At 34.9% G+C, this 17022-nt stretch overlaps 1 pseudogene; it reads right to left on the bottom strand.

Moving 5' to 3' along the window:
• Positions 1 to 3880: 3880 nt before the first annotated feature.
• LOC120197681 lies at positions 3881 to 9332 on the bottom strand (annotated as a pseudogene).
• Positions 9333 to 17022: the final 7690 nt, after the last annotated feature.

The following is a 17022-nucleotide window of genomic DNA, read 5'->3' as shown; positions in this document are numbered from 1 at the left end:
TTCTTTTCAAGACAGTTTTTTAATCTCCATTTTTTGTTTGAAGTCCAGCAATGTTGATGTCGCTACCAATAGCTTGCTTGTTAGACGGATTAAGCCAATGGCTTGATGTGTGGTTAGTAGATTAATTACACCAGCTTGAATGATAATTAGGTCGTTGTGTTTGTCAGCATGAGACCTATACACACTATAATCGGCTCATGCCCAATGTGTTTTAATAACCCCATTTACAAATCTCAAAGTTTCAAAATTCATATGTTGGAAACGTGTGTTATACTTTGTTATTACAAAATACTAAAATTTATTAAATTGAAAAGAGAACTATAAAGCTCTTAGAATATAAAAAATCTTGGACAGTATTTACTTTAAAAAATAGCTGACATTTTGGGACGTTTTAATACCCCATTTACAAATCTCAAAGTTCAAAATTCATATTTTGGAAACGTTGTTATACTTTGTTATTACAAATACTAAAATTTATTAAATTGAAAAGAGACTATAAAGCTCTTAGAATATAAAAAATCTTGGACGTATTTACTTTAAAGAAATAGCTGACATTTGGGACGTTTTTCTAAAAAATATATTTCTGACAGACTTATATAAAACAATAAGAACATTCACCTTTCAAAATGATAAATCCCTAAAAATTTATGAAATAAATCCTGAAATCTTCTTATATTTTGATATTTCTGACAGATTTAAAAGAACACGTTCAACCTTTCACAAAACATATAATTTCAAAAAGTAAATTCTGACATGTTACCATACTTACAGGAAAATTTAGCTTTTTATGATTTTATCTCATATTTTAGAATTTTTAATGATCTTATACTTGGCTGCAAGTAGATGTGCAACGTAGCAACATAGATAACATAGTAACGGAATACTAATAGACGTATAAAGACGCAGAAATTTCAAATACCAACCTGATAATTTAAAGATAGTACAGACTAACAAATGTTTAAAGCCAAAATAGAACATCCTGCCTGCTCGGTAACTTTAAACTTTACGATATTGCTTTTGGTGCATAACAATATCATACTCAATTGTACGGTCTAAAGGGTAATTCAGGTAAAAACTTTCTACTCAAATGCAATAGAAAACCTCTTCGGTCTACATTTTTTTTTTCATTATCAAGAACCAAGTACACCTATATCATGAAAAGATACAGATGTTTAACAAGGAAAACCCGAAGTTGAGATATCTTCCTTCTAACAAAATTCTGAATTTCAAGCAAAAACATAGAACGTAGACAAACTCCAGTAACTTCTTATTACCCTGATTGGTTGCTTAGATTTAAAGGCAAGGCACAGACGCACAAGATCCCTGGAATCCAGGCACAGACTCACACCTTTGGTAGGCAGGACACATTTTTATACTAAAAACCTAAATTAATTATACCACATATTTTATACACAAAACATATATTGTTCTTATTTATAATTCTGATTTTCTATATTTCTTATCAGATCTAAAGGGTTCGATGATCCGGTGAAAACTAACCCCGAATCCATTTTGACACAATTTAAAATAGATAAATAATTTAATAAATATAGATAAATTTTAATAATAAAAATAAAAAAAATCTTTTCAAAAGAATGCCGGATTGAGAAAATATGATGTCATGAATACCATCTACTGCCGCTGTATTGCATAATTTGGGATCATGTATCAAATTTTTTTTTGAAAAGGGCAAAGCCAGTCTAGTATTTATTGAACTTTAAAAAGAAGCAATTACATGCTGTCAACGTGCAATGCCTAACGGGCGGCAATCAAAGCTTCAATAAAGACTTTAGGGAACCAAAGCAAAAAGAAAGAAATACCCCAAAACAGCCCAAGAAATAAGCAAATCCAAAACTAGAGAATAGGTAACCTTTCTTCTTCCTTGCTCAAAAACTAAAGGTTTTTATCAGAGAAGACCCGATAGATTTTGAACAGAAAGAGAGAAGAAAAATGTTATAACCCTTGATAAAAGCTTAGAACAAAATTGAGCTCTTACAGAAAAGACTCTTCATCCTCGATTTCGAAATCCTAATTTAGCACATTAGCCTTAAATAACAGGCAAAGAAAACCCATTATTACATAGGAGAGAAAATGAGGGGGAGCAACAACAACGAACTATCTAATCAAATCTTATACATTATCAAACATCCAAGCAAAAAATATGAATTGTTCACAATCTACTACGAGAAAGGACACCGAATAGAAACAGAGGAAATTCACAGCAACCAATTAAATTTATAGAGAAACTAAACTGTTGCTTTATTTGAGATGAATCACCCATTAAAGATGGCATTCAATTCTCCTCCCCATATTGCTCGACACCACAAGGAACCACACCTTTGCTACTCGTGGGGGTAAACTACACATCTAAGTCTAATGCTTCGAGCCCAAATTTTAAGTTTATAAACATATAAATGGAAAGAGTAAGAAAAGGTAAGAAAATTGAAGGACAGAATACCAATCCATGCATCAAATCCTTTCAGGCCAATACTTTCTCACGATAGTGATTTTGAGCCAAAGAACAGGGAAGGTTCGAAGAAAACAAGCCCAGTTAAAGTAATGAAGCATTATAACAAGTATCTTACTATAAAATGAAGCTTAATTCTGTATCTTCTACTCAAATTTTCAAATGCAGATAGTACGGGACTATAGTTTGCATGGGAAAGGTCATTCCTTGTTTACTGAAAAAGTAAGCCACAAAAAGGGCTGAGAGACTCAGCACCATGATGATAGAAGTATAGGACACGTTTCATAACTCATTATGAACAAAAAACAAAACTAGTGTCGCCAAAGATTCAAAGCTCATGAGTCGTGCATAAGGCCATACAGTAGAGGAATTTGCAGCACTAATATTGTTGGTAAACCATAAATCTTGTAGCAGAAAATTTTCACCCATAATGCTTTTTTCCAAATATGTTTCCAAGAAGCACAATAAAGTACTAAGGAAGACATGTATGCACAAGATAACATTTATTTCTTCAGCAACTCAGTAATTCAGGAGTACCGAAGGTAGGTACAACAGAATTAAAGTTAAGAGAGAATAAGGCTTTAAGATTGATAATACAGATTTTAGAGCTCCAAAACAACTATGAAAAGCAGGGAAGAGTTCTCAAAACGCTAAAAAAGAAAATGCTGAAATGATATTGAAAATACTTACAAGAATTGGGAACACTGGTTTTACACCCTAAGAACAAGAGAGAACAACATTAACTTATTTTCAACAAGATAAAATCCAAATTATACAAAGGAACCAGAAATATAATTACTCACTGAGACGCACTTCCACTTCAAGCGACTCCTACACAACCGGCGGAACTGACTCCAGATGATTGAGCCATGGATCAGATATAATGCAATTACATTAGGAGATGCATATCTCTAGAATAGGTCAAAAGAACTTAATAGAAAGAAAACAATGAAAACTCAAAAGATGGCAAGCTAAGCCCGATCACAACACCAAAAAATTACCAAGGTGCCACATAAGCATATATAGAATGCAAAAGTTGGGTGAAATGAAGTATAGAAGAATAGTAGTAATCAATACATCTCTAACAAGCACAACCAAAAATAAACAAGATAATCAGCTTTTAGGGTGTCAAAAACAGCCCCTAAACTAACAAACCAAGGTACCTTCTCCTGGGTGCCTTTTAAGCAATTAAGCACTGGAGGGTTGCCTCAAAGCAGTAGCAGTTATCCTGATGAAAAATCAAATTAGACTTCCAAGAGCGCAAACCATTCTGATAAGATAGAAAAAAAAGTAACACATAACTAGAGAGGTAACAAATGAACCAGCAAAAGCAACAACTGGTAGAAACTAAAATAAAAGAAATAGGGAAGTCACCTTGCCTAGTTTAAAGAACAAATTTTGTTCTATAAACTTATAAGAAACTGAATACATTTTTCTCATTATTCACGAAGTTCATTCAGGTAAAAAAGACAACATTTCACAATGGCCATAGCAGAATGATTACAAGAGATAAAAACGCCTTTGGCTAGTTGTCTTACAATAGAAAAGTACATTCCACTGAAAGATCGCCAGTACAGAGTACTCCTGACCAAACATCACCCTTTTGACTTCAACCATGCAAAAAAAGTGCCCAAGCTTTGTCCCACACAGAGAAGATAAAGACAGAATTCCCAAAGATTAGATATCTAAATATGAGTTAGGTCATAATACAAATATCAAGAGCAACACATTTCTGGAGACATAATTTCAGCAAGATGTTTCACTGCCCGTGAATGGATGAGCCCAATGCCTGAGAAACTGTCATTCTCTTCTCCGGATCCAGCACAAAAATTTTCTCTAGTAGGTCTTGAAGTTGGCTACCATCTTTAGATCCTCACCAGGAGAGCTAACATAATTGAGCTGATATCTTTTGGCTTTATGTTAAGAATCATCCTCTTTATACTCTGAAAGGAAAATTAGATATTTGGTTAACACAAGGGAAACCAATACAAACACTTCTATCAATGTTTCTACATTAAACATTTCAGAAAAGGGAAAAGACCTTTTTAGTAACAGGATCCTCTTCTGCAGCATGAAATTAAGATCTTGGTCAAAGTGTTGTTCTGTAAATGCCCCCTGAAAGAAAAAATATATAGAATAAACGGTATCAGCACAAGCAAAGAAAACTGCATATTGCAGCAAATATTGTAAATTAAAAAAAACTACAAATTCCTCCAAAAATAATCATTCATACAATTGACAATGTACCTTACGCAACATCTTCTTTGGAAAAGGGCCTTTTAGTTCCATATGAAGGCGGAGCATGTCATTGTCGTTGGACCAGGGAAAAGAACTTTTCCAGTATATAGCTCATACAACAGCAACCAACAGACCACATATCCATTGGATGATCGTAAGGCAACCAAGAACTGCACCATGGAGAAATAAAAATTTTACCTTTACTCAAGATATAGTACATACAGATATCAGCCAACAGAAGTAAATAATCGTCACCCTAAATAGAAACAATTTCATATGAGAAACTTACTTATTTCTGGGGCACGATAAAAGCGGCTTACAAGGTATGGTGTAATTCATTTTTACCAGCAAACATGGCATTACCAAATCACAAGCTTCAGCACATTTTTTGCCTCATTACCTGAAAAAAAGAATCATGTCAAAGTGACCAATCAATTGACAAATTAACTGCAAAGAAGACTGCAAAAAAATAATACATACCAGCATGTTATCGGGCTTTATATCACATGAAGAACACCACAGTTTTTAGATGCTTAAGTGCAATAAAAGTGCTTAGCATATGCTCTGACAGCAGTTAGTTTAAGACCAATATGCGACCAAACTTCTTGAGAACTTCACGTAGATTCATGTGAAGCGACTCAAAAACTAAACATAGATGATTCCTGTACTTGAAACTTGATAAAAAACGAACACAATGACGCTTATCATCTGGATCTGCACCAGCTAATTTTTTCAATATTTGAACCTCCAGCTGACCAGCCTTGTGCCTGTATCACACCAGCATTAACACAGCACGAAACAGGAACAAGTCAGAGAACTTGATCTCTATACAATAAAAAATAAGCATCAATTAGGAAGTTTGATCACTGACATTGTTTCATTATTACGAATGATCTTTATAGCCACTTCTTCAGGAGCATTGGAACCAGCCTTAAGATCCTTTGCCCGTACAACAGTTGAGAAACACCTTTACCATGAGTAGCAGTACTTCATATCGAGAGTCAAGTAGTTCACCAAATCGCTAGCCTAGACAGGAAGAACAGCAGTAAAGTGAGTACAAACATATACCTGAGAGTTTTGATTGACAGTTATATCAATATGTATCTGTGTCGATGTACTTCTATAACAAAAGTTACAACTTACTATATCCTTCTGCATCATCCCAATTGTCATGAAGACCACTCCTAATAACCGGCAAACCATCACCTTTACCCTACAAATACACCATTTATATGCTTAAGCCTTATTATACCAGCTCTCAAGAATACAAAGTAAACAAACTTCAAACCATGTATGAGAGAGGAAAACAGTTAACTAATTCACGGAAAGCACTTCATTAGGAGTAGCCAACCAGCCCAACCCATCCAGAAAGTCAACATACAAAAGAATCTTCAAAGTAAACAAATAAAAACAATTCGGCCAACTTAGAAACTCATGTTACTGTAGTCCATACACAATAAAAAGGGGTGATTGGGGGGGAAAGAAGCAGTCAACAAGTCAAACCAAGCCTGAGATACCACCTTGTTCAACTCATAGTTAATGCAGATACCCAACAGGCAAAAGCAAATGGACAAATCAGATACATACCAATTTGCGAACTCCAGTAGGCGTTTCTCCAAATATATCATCACAGTAAATATCATCTGACCTCTCACTCTGCACAAATAAATAAATGGGGATTGTACACCTTAATAGCCTAAAAAAGCAAACGGCAACTTCGGCACATCCAAATTAAGATTATTTAGAGTGCAGATTCAGCCAAAAATAGAAAGTTGTGAATATATAAAATTCAAATGTACTAGAAAAGAAAACCACCACACCTTTGGGGTACCCTCACCAAGCCCAGCAGCACCAGATGTCCTCTTCACAGAAGCTTGTCCATTTTCTGAAGGTGACTTCTGAACAGACAACAATGGCTCAGCAGTATAGATATCTTCATGTCCACCAAGAACATCTGGACCACCACCAGCTATTGCTTGCCCATTATTCTCCTCCAGGCAATTATCTGGTTCAAATTAAAAATATATATATTAGCTATTTGTAACAGATCAAATGAACATAAGGTTACCTTAAATCAAAGCTCAATAAAGTTAAAAACAAGTCAGCAAAATAGAAGTTAAGAAGCAGAGAAAAACCTTTATTCAAATCCACTGCAACAGACTGTGTTTGTTGCTGCAATGGCTTACTCTTATATTTCTCTAAGATGGCTTGCCTTCGCTTCCTACTTTCCTCTTTAATCCTATTGAGTTCTTCATCTTCCTCTTCAGCAAGTTTTAGTGTAATTCTTTCTTCAAATTCATCTTGCTCCTCTTCACGTCTGAACAAAACAGAAATATACAAAATGATAAGATTGAGAAAAGAATACCATGAAACATCTTTTTCGGGTAACCCATACCTTCTTAGTTTATCTTCATTTCTTTCCAATGAATCAATGTTAGAACCATGAACTTTTACCATTTCATTTCCTTAATCTGTCCCGATTAATTTCTGTTTCATCCCCTTTTGAGTGTGTATTTCTTATACCTACCTCGATAACCAATGTCATCATCTTCAATTTCAATATTCGTATCTTTATCCCTACTTCTGTCACTCCTTTCCCTCTCGCGCTCTTGGTTCCATTCTTCAGTTTTTTCCTTTTTCCTATCTCTGTCATTACTGTTGTTATGGTCCCTGCTCCAATCTCTGTCCTTCTCTCTCTTCCTATCTCTATCTGCTTCCATATCCCAGATCCTATCATGCACCTTCTCCCTTCTCCTTTCACCATCTAGATTCTTGTCCCTGCTCCTGCCTCGCTCTTTTCCCTTCTCCTTTCCCTATCTAGTTCTCTCTCCCTACTCTCTCGATCCTTCTCCCTTCTCCTTTCACCACTCATATCTCTATCTCTACTCCTTGCTCGCTCCCTCCCCTTCTCCTCTCACAATAAAGCTGCCTGTCACTGCTCCATTCAACTTCCATCTCCTCTCTCTGACTCTTTCATTATCCCTTTCCCTGCTCCATTCCCAATTTCTCTCCCTTTCCCTGCTCCTCTCTCTACCTTGTGTGTCTGTATTGTGATGCCTTTCTTCACCCCCATATCTGCCAAGACTGACACTTTGTTCCCTTTCATATTTCCTAACTATGTTTCTACTACCATGTCGCCCATCCTGAACTGGATCACATTCATGGCGACTACTTCTTTTCAGAAGAGCCTCCTCATCTACTATGCTTTGGGATCGTGACCTTCCCCTTGTAATAAAATGTGACTCAGATCTACTCCTAGTATAATCATTATATCTTGAATCAAGTGGTGAGTTGCTGATGTCTTGTATTTCCCCCCAGAACTTTCAGAGGACAATGACTTTCTCATGTCACTCAACTTCCTGACATCAGCCTCTTTGACATCCTCGTGGTAATTCTTCTTCTTGCCACTTCTTAAAGGTGACCTATTGATATGACCGTCAGGGACAACTCTAGAGATCGGTTCTCCTTGGGACTCAACACTTAAATTTCCAGAGAGCCCAGCATGACTATGTTTCCTCTATCACTGTTTTCACCAACCTCTCTTACTTGCTCATCCATGGAATTACTATTTCCGCCAGCTCCCTTCAAAAAAGAAGATGCAAACAAAAGAACTGAGTGCACAAGCTTGCAACACTTCATTCTCAAAAATTGAAAGAACAGTAATTACAAGCATGTATATTCAACTGTAACCAACTCTTACAACTGAATAGTAAGCCATCAGTCTCCATAGAAACGCCTAGGAGCAAATTTCTTTTTGCAATTCACACATTTTCTTTGTGTAGTAGTGCATATGCATGGGATACTCACTCAGTAATCTAACAAACTCTCACAAAAACAAGATTCATTATCCCAATTTCATAAAGTACAAAATAATTCACGATCATATCCAATAAGGGTCCGTCAGGTCACCGAGAAAAAAGGGTTCAAATAATAAAAATAAAAAATTTCAAACTCAACAAACAAGCAACAAAAAGAAAACTTATTAGCTTCTTTCATTCAATATCCAGTATTCATATTTCAAAATTTTGCTTAATAATATTCAAAACCAAGTAAAGGGAGAAAATTGAAATTTTAATTCGTCTTTCCTTTGAAACTAAAAAAGAGCCCGAATATCGCCAATTTCTCAGTAACTAGACGGAAAAAGGAAATACAATAACAGTAACCAGTAAATAAAGCCGTGAGTAATTGAAAAAGCAAGGGTAAACCGAACACACCGGATCCGAAACATCTCGGACGTCGCGAGATTGACCAGACTTGATTTCGGCTGTCGGTTCCTCATCAAGAATCTCTCCTTCCTCGACGTCGTCATCAGGTCGAGGAACCGAGGGTGGAGGAGGGAAGGGATCTTCACCACTATCTCTGGCTTCGTCTTCGTGCTTCTTGCTACGGTGTCGGTGGTGACGGTGTTTGTGGTGGCGTTGCTTGTGGCGTTTAGAGGATTTATCGGTTTCTTCATCGTCGGATGGAGAACGATGGTGCTTCCTTCGATGAGAATCTGGCGTGTCGCTAGCCATGGGGAGTAAATTGCAGAAAATCTAGGGTTTGAGATCAGGATTCTTGATGTGTGAAAAAAAAATTAATATTGTTGGAGCGAGGGAAAAGAGTCTTACTCGTGAAATTTTATCTCCTTTTCGTCTTTATGGGCTGGGGATTTTGGGCTGCCTGATTTTGTTTTGTAGGGGCGTACGCGCCCGCTTAAATAGGGATGGTTAAAATATCTAGACCAGACGGGTCTTAACCCGACCCGATCTTATAGAAACGGATATTTTTTTGAAATTTTATATTCGGGATGGGTTATATAACATAGACAGTCGGGGTTGGAGCGAGGTCAAGTTTAAGGTAAAAATTATTGATCTATCCCGATCCAATTTAAATTACTAAACTACCCTTTATATAATATATATTTAAATTTTATCAAGTTGGGGCTTTTCCTTGAGAAAAGTATAGTAATAGTCACTAAACTTTTCTAAAGCTTTCATTTAGGTCCCTTTTTAAAACTTGCAATACAATCCCCAAATATTTAGTCCATTTACAATATGGTCCCCGACTGTTACACTGTCATTAGTATGTTTGCAATATGGTCACTGAACTTTTCAGGAACTTGTATTTAGGTCCCTCAACTTTTAAAACTTGCAACATAGTCCTCAATTTCATTTAAGCCTCAAATTCCTTTTCAATCTCGAATTTCCTTTTTCGCTTCTCTCATATCATTTCCAGCGTAACTTTTTAGTCGGAGATAAATGGAAAATTCTAATATAACTTTGAATTATGTGGAGGTGTTGACTTGAATAAGGGTCCATTGAGAGAAAACTCGACCAAGGGACTATCGGGACCATTAACGATTCAATGTGTTGTTGGTAATGCTCAATCCCACATAGTATTGGAAACACTATTGGGATGGGTATTTAAGGTTTGGATTTCCCACTTCCTTGTTGAGTGATAGAGAACAAGGGGGACTGTAACACCCCCAACCCGTATCCGATCCGGATACGAGTCCGAAGTGTCACATTGACTTTTCAAACATTTATTCGTATAAAATAGTGAGTAATTTAAAAACTTTGATAACATTTAACTTATTCAAAACGTTTACAAAATATATATCAGAGTTCATACAATTTATGTCTTTAGACTACATGCCAACTACACTCTATATACATTACATATATTTTATGATCTGACATTTGGTAAGGAAAACTGACCTGTCTTGCTCCGCATTACTCTTTACTCTTCTCGAAACCTACGTGTGAAACAATCACACGCTAAGTCGAAGACTTAGTGAGGCATAACGACTTATAATGCACTTCATAACATATATCAATACATGCATGTTCTGTTCTATCATGTTATACCAATTCCATGCATTTCGTATCATATAAAATCATATCAGATTAATTACAGTAAATACATACATACACATAATTCATCATTAACAGTTTATCATGTAATCACATACTTTTATTGTTAACCTTTTCAATCAAACACTGTACACACACAACATCATATGGTTCACGTAACACATTTCAAACCACTTATAAACCCATCGTATACATATCACATTCAGTATGCTTGTTTAATCACTTTATTAGCCCATGTACACTAGTGAGAACTTAAGGTATGTGAGTACATTGAGGTTGTGCACACATATGCTGTCACCACAGCTCGATCAATGTCCCGAAGGACCAGTCCATAGATTCGAAGAACCTAGGTAATCAGTCCATATGTCCCGAAGGACATAGGTAAACAGTCCATATGTCCCAGAACATAGGTAAACAGTACATATGTCCCGAAGAACATAGGTAAACCCTCGACTCTTGGCATGCCAACTATACCCCTAGCTCTCATATCATATAACATGGCATTATCATTTATAACAGTTCACATTACTTATTCATATGCTTTCTCTTATAAACACATCTTTTCTTTTCAGTCACGTATCACATGTACGTGTAATCATTGATCTCATAATCACATGTTCCTTATTTTCTGTCACATACCACATGTATGTGTAAACATATATCTAATATCATATGTTGAATGTAATCACATAGATCTTATCTCATAACATATACTTGTTTTCACATATATTTCATATCATTTCTTATACCATCACATAATCCATTTAACATACATAACATATCATGTAACATTATAATAGAAATACCTATAAGTCATATCACTTAGAGCACATAAAAGAACAGATCAATTCATATAATCAAGCATACATACATGCATATTCAACTCATGCCTTTAATCATGAATTCATGTGTAACACTTCAGGAAATAGACTCATCGCAAGTCTTATTTCCATCGCACATCATATACTATTGAATATGCACTCACCTGGCCTCACTAGTCAATTCCAATCTCTTATCTTTCCCCTTGATCGATCTTACTTGTCAATGATTCCGGAACTTGGTTAGGCTCTGAATCTACATAATTATACATTTTAAGACAATCATTAGATACCTACACCTTGTAATTGGATACTAGCAACTTAAACGAACTTATTAAACCAATATGCACATTTTTCCTTTAGGGGGAATCGGTTCCCTACTAAGGGGGTATCGATTCCCTAATGACATTCTGGAAATGTTGTTCGTTTGAAGGGGTATCGGTTCCCCTTGAATGGGTACCGATTCCCCTTGCCCAGAAATCATATTTTCAACCCGAAATTACTTCATTTCCACTCAAACACTTCATATATCATCCCCTTTTCATTATTAACTCTAGTACACATACTTAAACCAATCTATATTCATTTATTTCATCTTAAACCTCAAAATCCTATCTTCCATATGAGATTCAAAAATCATACCAAATTTTCAATGTGTTCTAATTCCAATTCTAACACTTCACTTCTTAATTAGATTGATGACAAGTCAAATTCATCCATAAAACTTCAACAACCATACCATATCAAAATTTCATCTTAAAACTCATATTGCAAATTCCTTCATAATTCCTTTATCTTATTGTTTAAATCACATAAGCTTTCCTTAAGCTTATTTAATACCCAAAGAATCAAAACCAAACTTAAAATTCAATAATAATCAACTAATAAAACTCTCACCTTTGCTTTGCTCTCCCACATATGAAGAAGAAGAAAGGAGAAGAGAACTCTGGATGTTTCTCCAAATTCCCACGTTTATATTACCTTAAAAAGAAATATAAAAATCTTTCTGGTCAAATGACCATTTAACCCTTAATTTCCTTTAATAATTACTAAATAACCTTCAATATATTCAAATAATCATTGAACTATTTCATTCTTCTACTTTAGTCATCAAATTCTGAAACTTTACAATTTGATCACTAACCCGGTATTGAGGATGTTACAAATCTCCCCTCCTTATAAGAAAATTCATCCTCGAATTTTCACTGCACATCTTAATAGGAACATATCTTCTAATGTTCTTATGTTGCTTCCCTGACTTATTCTTTCTTGTCATCATCAGAAACTTACTTTTTAATACTTTAGTTTTCCGACTATCTTTTTCGTTTATACCTTCATCTTCTGTTGTTTATCATAAACAATAACCAGTAATACCAATCCATTGTTGTGTTTTCTCTCATTCGATTATGCATTTTTCCTTTGACCTTTCTAAAATTCCATATAATGTCACTCATCACGTTGACAGTAACATTCATCTCATCACTCTATATCAAAATTGTCCTCTGTACTTCCATATTTATCGTATCTGATTCTTTTAAATCAATCCCTTTCATTTCTTTACTCCTTATTCCTTATACATAAATCATATATTTCCTTTCATATTCACATACTCTTGTCTTATCACTTATACTCATCTTTATGTACCAATCTTCATTGCATCCTCATTACTCTGATAACCCATTTCTTATACATAACTTCATTCTTTATCATTTCTTATACTTGTATTTTCCTTCCTGAAGGTTCCATGCAAATACTTATCTCTGTTTCTACATCATAGCTATCTGCTCAGAATATACAACTATATTCAAATTCACATCATAATCAATTAACTCCACTATATCTTTCCTCCAATCTTATAACTCTAGCACCTTTACTCTAACAGCTAGATAATAACTTTTGTTCAGTCTAGGGCACAAGCCCTCTTATACCAATCATATACATTCTTTCCAATCTAAATTATCTCAACATTCGCTTACTCAACTTATCAATTTCACCTCTATTCTCATACATCCTGAAATTTCTTTTACTCAAACTCAACATTCTGACTTCCTGTGTCCTATAATCTGATCATCGATATACATATTCTCAAACTCTTCTTATCAATCCTCAGCTTTACTTAAATATACAAATTCTTACTTCCTTTTCCTTTACTATACCACATTACTATGATCCAAATATGCAACTGTATCCAGATCCATTGCGGATTTGGTTATCATATCCTGACAATATCTTAAAATCTTATAATTCCAGTACATTTTTATCACATACTCTAGTTAGCCAATGCTAACTCTTTCCATCTTAACTACAAACCCTTATCATAAACATAATCTTGTTCATGCGCAATACTATCACTTCGTTTCAAACTCATAAGCTCTGACTTTATACATCTTATACACTTGTCACTGATGCACTTATCCTTGAGTTCTTCTATACGTACTCATCACGTCATTAGATCTTTTTAACATTCTTATGGTGACACCTGTTCACCATATTCTATCTTATCCACATAATAACAAAACTACTCTATATCGTGTTTCCGATTCCAAACGATGAAAACTTTCTATCATTATTCAGATATGATTTCAGCTTTCTGAAATCAACTTTTGATCTTACTAGGCATTTCCTGAGGTGTCCGCTCTTCATCCTGCCTGGCCAGGGCAGGTGAATAGTTATCACAATCAGGAATATCACCTTTCACTTACTTCGAAATTATCACGATCGAATTTTCTACTGTATTAAACTATTCTTATTCTATTAGCAAGACAACATATTCCTTACACTATCAGATCAAAATTTTTCAATCTATGTTGGCATGTACACCTTTTATGACACTTTAGACTTTGGTTTATGCCGAGAATCGGCTAAACCTGGCTCTGATACCATTAAATGTAACACCCCCAACCCGTATCCGATCCGGATACGAGTCCGAAGTGTCACATTGACTTTTCAAACATTTATTCGTATAAATAGTGAGTAATTTAAAACTTTGATACATTTAACTTATTCAAAACGTTTACAAAATATATATCAGAGTTCATACAATTTATGTCTTTAGACTACATGCCAACTACACTCTATATACATTACATATATTTTATGATCTGACATTTGGTAAGGAAAACTGACCTGTCTTGCTCCGCATTACTCTTTACTCTTCTCGAAACCTACGTGTGAAACAATCACACGCTAAGTCGAAGACTTAGTGAGGCATAACGACTTATAATGCACTTCATAACATATATCAATACATGCATGTTCTGTTCTATCATGTTATACCAATTCCATGCATTCTTCGTATCATATAAAATCATATCAGATTAATTACAGTAAATACATACATACACATAATTCATCATTAACAGTTTATCATGTAATCACATACTTTTATTGTTAACCTTTTCAATCAAACACTGTACACACAACATCATATGGTTCACGTAACACATTTCAAACCACTTATAAACCCATCGTATACATATCACATTCAGTATGCTTGTTTAATCACTTTATTAGCCCATGTACACTAGTGAGAACTTAAGGTATGTGAGTACATTGAGGTTGTGCACACATATGCTGTCACCACAGCTCGATCAATGTCCCGAAGGACCAGTCCATAGATTCCGAAGAACCTAGGTATCAGTCCATATGTCCCGAAGGACATAGGTAAACAGTCCATATGTCCCGAAGAACATAGGTAAACAGTCTATGTCCCGAAGAACATAGGTAAACCCCGACTCTTGGCATGCCAACTATACCCCTAGCTCTCATATCATATAACATGGGCATTATCATTTATAACAGTTCACATTACTTATTCATATGCTTTCTCTTATAAACACATCTTTTCTTTTCAGTCACGTATCACATGTACGTGTAATCATTGATCTCATAATCACATGTTCCTTATTTTCTGTCACATACCACATGTATGTGTAAACATATATCTAATATCATATGTTGCATGTAATCACATAGATCTTATCTCATAACATATACTTGTTTTCACATATATTTCATATCATTTCTTATACCATCACATAATCCATTTAACATACATAACATATCATGTAACATTATAATAGAAATACCTATAAGTCATATCACTTAGAGCACCTAAAAGAACAGATCAATTCATATAATCAAGCATACATACATGCATATTCAACTCATGCCTTTAATCATGAATTCATGTGTAACACTTCAGGAAATAGACTCATCGCAAGTCTTATTTCCATCGCACATCATATACTATTGAATATGCACTCACCTGGCCTCACTAGTCAATTCCAATCTCTTATCTTTCCCCTTGATCGATCTTACTTGTCAATGATTCCGGAACTTGGTTAGGCTCTGAATCTACATAATTATACATTTTAAGACAATCATTAGATACCTACACCTTGTAATTGGATACTAGCAACTTAAACGAACTTATTAAACCAATATGCACATTTTTCCTTTAGGGGGAATCGGTTCCCTACTAAGGGGTATCGATTCCCTAATGACATTCTGGAAATGTTGTTCGTTTGAAGGGGTATCGGTTCCCCTTGAATGGGTACCGATTCCCCTTGCCCAGAAATCATATTTTCAACCCGAAAATTACTTCATTTCCACTCAAACACTTCATATATCATCCCCTTTTCATTCTTAACTCTAGTACACATACTTAAACCAATCTATATTCATTTATTTCATCTTAAACCTCAAAATCCTATCTTCCATATGAGATTCAAAAATCATACCAAATTTTTCAATGTGTTCTAATTCCAATTCTAACACTTCATACTTCTTAATTAGATTGATGACAAGTCAAATTCATCCATAAAACTTCAACAACCATACCATATCAAAATTTCATCTTAAAACTCATATTGCAAATTCCTTCATAATTCCTTTATCTTATTGTTTAAATCACATATAAGCTTTCCTTAAGCTTATTTAATACCCAAAGAATCAAAACCAAACTTAAAATTCAAATAATAATCAACTAATAAAACTCTCACCTTTGCCTTGCTCTCCCACGTATGAAGAAGAAGAAAGGAGAAGAGAACTCTGGATGTTTCTCCAAATTCCCACGTTTATATTACCTTAAAAAGAAATATAAAAATCTTTCTGGTCAAATGACCATTTAACCCTTAATTTCCTTTAATAATTACTAAATAACCTTCAATATATATATTCAAATAATCATTGAACTATTTCATTCTTCTACTTTAGTCATCAAATTCTGAAACTTTACAATTTGATCACTAACCCGGTATTGAGGATGTTACAGGGACTCTCGTGCACCGCCGCCATCCGTCTCATCTCGACTCGGCTTGTGGTCGTGGTCGAGGTCAAGGTCGAGGTCATGGTCGTGGTCGTTGTAATACGTGTCTCCGACACGTCCACGCAAATACTATCTTTTTAGAGAAAATTCTTGAGGAATTTCTATTTGAAAGAAATAAATGGAAAATGTGAAATATTTCAACCGGTATTTATAGGCTGTGAGGACTGTTTAAATTCAAAATGAGAACAGCTCATTTATGAGTTATCAGAAATTAAACAGCTCTTTTCTAAATTAAATCAAAGAACGATTAAGATGTATCTGGACTGATTTCCAGCTTTGTACAGAGGAAACAAGATGTTAACATCAGGAGTTACA

Source organism: Hibiscus syriacus, unplaced genomic scaffold, assembly GCF_006381635.1.
Source record: "Hibiscus syriacus cultivar Baekdansim isolate YM2019G1 unplaced genomic scaffold, ASM638163v2 tig00117048_pilon, whole genome shotgun sequence".
In the NCBI taxonomy this organism is placed as follows: Eukaryota; Viridiplantae; Streptophyta; class Magnoliopsida; order Malvales; family Malvaceae; genus Hibiscus; species Hibiscus syriacus.
Note: the sequence above shows the minus strand (reverse complement) of the source record. Positions and strands in the feature narration are given on the sequence as shown.